This window comes from Penaeus japonicus, unplaced genomic scaffold (assembly GCF_977035675.1).
Source record: "Penaeus japonicus unplaced genomic scaffold, GWHDUDI00000001_assembly GWHDUDI00000024, whole genome shotgun sequence".
In the NCBI taxonomy this organism is placed as follows: Eukaryota; Metazoa; Arthropoda; class Malacostraca; order Decapoda; family Penaeidae; genus Penaeus; species Penaeus japonicus.
Genome location: NW_028234426.1, coordinates 2,617,414 through 2,622,413, shown reverse-complemented (window position 1 = coordinate 2,622,413; position 5,000 = coordinate 2,617,414). Strand labels below are relative to the sequence as shown.

General features: G+C 41.4%; 1 protein-coding gene across 3 annotated transcripts in view; it reads right to left on the bottom strand.

The window, feature by feature from the left end:
* Nucleotides 1-5,000, bottom strand: part of LOC122259400 (putative phospholipid-transporting ATPase IIB) — a 19,449-nt gene that overhangs the window by 14,293 nt on the left and 156 nt on the right. Inside the window, exon 2 of one of the 3 annotated variants that reach the window (XM_086550587.1) lies at nt 1,294-1,470. The exons of 1 other annotated variant lie outside the window; for it this stretch is intronic. The gene's annotated coding sequence lies outside the window, so the exon portion shown is untranslated. The remainder of the gene's footprint in view (nt 1-1,293; nt 1,471-5,000) is intronic. One more of the 3 variants, XM_086550585.1, reaches the window with a different exon arrangement.

Here is a 5,000-nt window from a genome sequence, read left to right as displayed (position 1 = left end):
AGTGGTGTTTTTCAACAAGCAGGTGAGAAGCAGGAGTAAACACATCTGAAGCTTAGAAATAGATGCTGGAAGCAAGAACAGGAGACCAGGTATAATTGAAACCTTGATGGGGAGTGCAGGAGCAGGTTAAAGGGTAAGAAGTGTTCCTTACTGGAAAAGTTTTCCAATCAGTTCCATTGATAAAGAGAGAAAGAGATGAAAGAAGAGAAAGAGATGAAAGAAGAGAAAGGAGAGAAGAGAGAAGAGAAGAGAAGAGAAGAGAAGAGAAGAGAAGAGAAGAGAGACAAGAGGAGAGAGGAGAGAGGAGAGAGGAGAGAGGAGAGAGGAGAGAGGAGAGAGGAGAGAGGAGAGAGGAGAGAGGAGAGAGGAGAGAGGAGAGAGGAGAGAGGAGAGAGAAGAGAGAGAAAGAGAGAGAGAAAGAGAGAGAGAGAGAGAGAGAGAGATAAAGATAAAGATAAAGAAGAGAGAAGAGAGAAGAGAGAAGAGAGGAGAGAGGAGAGAGGAGAGAGGAGAGAGGAGAGAGAAGAGAGAAGAGAGAAGAGAGAAGAGAGAAGAGAGAGGAGAGAGGAGAGAAGAGAGAAGAGAGAAGAGAGGAGAGAGGAGAGAGGACAGAAGAGAGAAGAGAGAGGAGGACAGAGAGGAGAAAAGAAATAAGGCAGAAAAAATAAAAAAGAAAGAAAAGAGAAAGAAAAGAGAAAGAAAAGAGAAAGAAAAGAGAGAGAAAAGAGAAGAAAGAAAAAAGAAAAAAGAAAGAGAGAACAGAGAAAGACAGAAAGAGAATGACAGTAAAGCAACATGGAGGGGAAGGAGGTCAATATATTGCTAGAAACTTTGTATTGTGATAATATAGGGGATAATATAGGTGTCCAGGTAATTACACTAAAGTGTTAAGAAAACACTTACATAAAAAGGGTATAATATAGTTTTATATAAAGTAAATATTTTGTGCAAGGTAGTGTTTTTTTCTGCAGTTTTTGTTTATCTTATCTTAGATACAAACATAAGATATTTTTTTAAAGTTCAACTGATAATATTATCTGTTGTATTTTGGACTGGACCTAATGACAATTAACAGGGAACTTTATGTCTAATACCTGAACTCCACAAAACACAATTTGATATCTATATAAAACTTTGGGGATAAATTGATAAATTCCTATAAAAAAAAGCAGGAAAGGCCAATAAGTTAAGCACCTGTTAGTTCACACACAGCATGTAATACTCAGCACCTTAATTAAAGCCATCCACACAACTCAAAAAATCCCCAATCAAAGGCTGATCATAATCGGTCACCTTTATGATCGCTCTACTATGCCACTCCTGCATCATGCCAAAGTCTGAGCCACACTGGGCAGCAAGGACAGTACTCTTACATTCACATAGTGCTAAGCCATGTTAGCCATGGCCTTGCCTTTGAGATGTATCCTGTGCTTTGACTCTTGTTCACACTAGCTTCACCAACTTCAAAATCTGTAGAGAGAGCTGAAGCATTACACAAGTGGACAGGCTAGAACTATATGAAGAGGTCAAATAATCTAAGGCAAAGAGGATTTATATTAATCACTTCACCATAATCAGTCTTCATTTACACTTACCTATTTCTGAAGATACTGTAGTTACAGATTCAAGAAATATATAAAATAAAAACAAGAGTATTTACATAGATACACTGCTTTTAACACAAATAAAAATGACTACATCTTTTTAATGAAAATAATTCTTTCTAGCCATAATAAGTATGCATTGATACTGTTAACCCATTGCAGACAAAGATTTCTTGACGGCCAGTTAGGTCGTTAGGCGCCCTGCCTAACAACCTAACTGGCTGTCAGGACGGGCGGTCTATGACGCTGGTGGCACCGGCTAAAAATTAGAGGGATAGGGAAAGTGTTTTCTCTGCCCTCTGACTAGTGCAAAGTAGCCTAAACAATGTTTTTTTATAAATCCATTCAAAATGCAGAATTAGGCTGATTTTGGAACCCTGCAGCTCTGAAGCTAGCGCCAGTACAGCAATAATACTCCATGGTTGTGTGCGTACTTCAACTGTGAGCAAATCCCGATGTTGCGTCATGTACCCATTGACACCTGTCTTTTAGGCCTAGTCGGTGCCATCATGTATGTCGTGACGTCCGTGCCCAATGGGTTAATAGTAATTGTTAACAATGCATTCATCAATGATTTTAATGCTCTTGATATATTTCCTTAGCTTACTTCCAATCCTTTATCTCCTGCATACCTAGCCTCCTTTCTCCCTCTCAGCCACCACAACCTTAAACTTTGTCTCTTTTTGTCTACATTCTATGCATTACTTTTGTGGGTATGGGTGGGTGTGTCTACATTCTATGCATTACTTTTGTGGGTATGGGTGGGTATGGGTGGGTATGGGTGGGTGTGGGTGGGTGTGGGTGGGTGTGGGTGGGTGTGGGTGGGTGTGGGAGGGTGTGGGTGGGTGTGGGAGGGTGTGGGTGGGTGTGAGGTGGGTGTGGGTGGGTATGGGTGGGTGTGGGTGGGTGTGGGTGGGTGTGGGTGGGTGTGGGTGGGTGTGAGGTGGGTGTGAGGTGGGTGTGAGGTGGGTATGGGTGGGTATGGGTATGGGTATGGGTGGGTGTGGGTGGCCATGAGGTGGGTGTGGGTGGGTATGGGTGGGTATGGGTATGGGTATGGGTGGGTATGAGTATGGGTGGGTATGGGTATGGATAGATGCAGCCTCATTATATTATCTGGCATCAGCTCCTTCAACTTAGTTGGCAGCTTCCATCATCCCCCCCAGAAGACTAGCATAATATACTTGGTCTTTTCATTCATACATGGAGGATGTTAGGCTTTCGGGGTGGGGGATGGGGGTGGCATTGCTATTGGTGTTTCTTCATATTTCACTATTAAATATTTCCTTATCATACATCCTGCTCTCTCCTACAACTGGGAGCAGATTGTGGTGTATCGGTTTCCATACATCAATTCCGGTATTTATTTAGAATAGTGCCCCATTCTTAAATACAACATTACTGGTATCTATGGATTCCTCTCAGTCCTGTATCCCACAATCTTGTACCTAATAGCAGGGGAGGGTATGAAGGAGATCTAGGAATTTGATGGTAAAATAAAAAATTATATTAGGGAATATGCACATAAATGTGCCATTGATACACTATACAATGACCTCTAACATCCTACCCCAACAACCTACTTAAGATTCCCTAGGTTTAACCCATTCACGCTCTGAATGGTCAGAATGCCGGGGTTTTTCGAACGCATAAGCCTAACACCTCGGAATTCTCGGGCGCACAAGCAGCGAGCCTGGGCTGTCCACTCAATCATCCCGAGTGCCGGCCTTGACTAAATATCTCATCACTGGCTTCCGACACAAAAACCACAAAACGTGTCAGCACATCATCCGGTGAGAATGGGTTAAGGATTGCCTTACTCAAGGAGGAGACTTTGCCCCCCCTAGGATCCCCCTTCTCCTTTTCAGAGTAACTTGTGCTACATACCTTGACATACCTAACCTTACTATACACAGAAGGATAGAGCAAGAAACAAACTAATTGTTATGGTTATCACACTACTTCCCTATAGTCATACATCCACTAGAAGAACCCCTCATACTGCACCATGATGACTGCAACTGAGGGGCTTGATGAAGCAAAACTGGCATCGAGCATCTATAGACTCCCTCATATGGACTTCACATTTCCCATTTTCCTCAGGATGAAAAAATATGACCGAAAGTAATCTGGTCACTCACTAGAGGGCACCCTACAGTTATTATAATTACAATAGGCGATATTGTGCCATCTATTGAGAGACACTGTTTGCCTCACATACCATGTAATGCATTCCAGTCCACACCTTGACACTGACATGCTGTGTGCAAAAAAATCCATGCACTGTAAAATCAGTCCTCAGGATTACATAAACAGTGGCAGCAGCATCTGGAAAATTCCATGCAATGTTTATTCAGTCATGAGGTCTAAACTGACACAACTGGGAACAGTAGAACCAACTTCATATATAATCACTGGTGATATTTACATAGCTGGTATGCTGACGATAATGCATATTTGTAAAATAGTACTCAAAGAGTCTCAATGATTACCACAAAGTGCTCCGAGTGGGACTGAGGGGTAACCTCAATCCTGTATATACATAGGTCAAGGTAAACAGTACAAAGTGCTTCAAAAAGGGGGGATCCTGGGGTGGTGAAGCCCCTCTTGGATTGGGCAAATTCCAAATCCAGGTAAGGTAGGTACGTCGTTGGGTAAAGATGTCTCACATGATTATAATATTTAATTGCATATCCCCTGATACTGTTCATATTATACCTCGTATTTCCCTGACTTCCTTCATGCCTTCCCTGCTATGAGGACCAAGATTGTGGGATAACGAGGGAATCACGGATCATACTCACTTTGTGCAAGTAGAGGGAGAGAGGATTTCAATGGTACCACATTCATGGCATTTAATAACCCCGCCTCATTCAGAATATATACCATATTTCCTATATAAGAAGGGTAGCGGGTAAAATGAATCCATCAGTACTGATACTGTCATGGATAACAACGTGGCCGTATTCAGAACACATAATAAAATTTCTTTAAGATTTGCCAAAAGAATATATATATATTATAGAGTAAAAAGACTTCCACTAACAGTCTGCTATAGCAAGTGTAAAATCAAATGAATTCAGGAAACAAACTGCCAGATGCCAGTTGACACGATATGCAAATTATTTAGTATCATGTCAAAACGTAATTGCCAGTTCATATCTATGTGGAATCGTCTTTGCAGATACAAAGGCAAGATTGATTACTACGCGACGTAAAGGAAATCAGAGAAAAGAGAGTGAATCATACGTGTCCCATAAGATGATGTCACGAACATTGCCTTCACAACGTAAACACTCTACTTTTATTTATCATGACTTTCTTTCAAGCTTCATTTAATTCACAAGTTACCATGCAAGTTATCTGCATTATAATGGTGGCAGAAAATAGTAAACA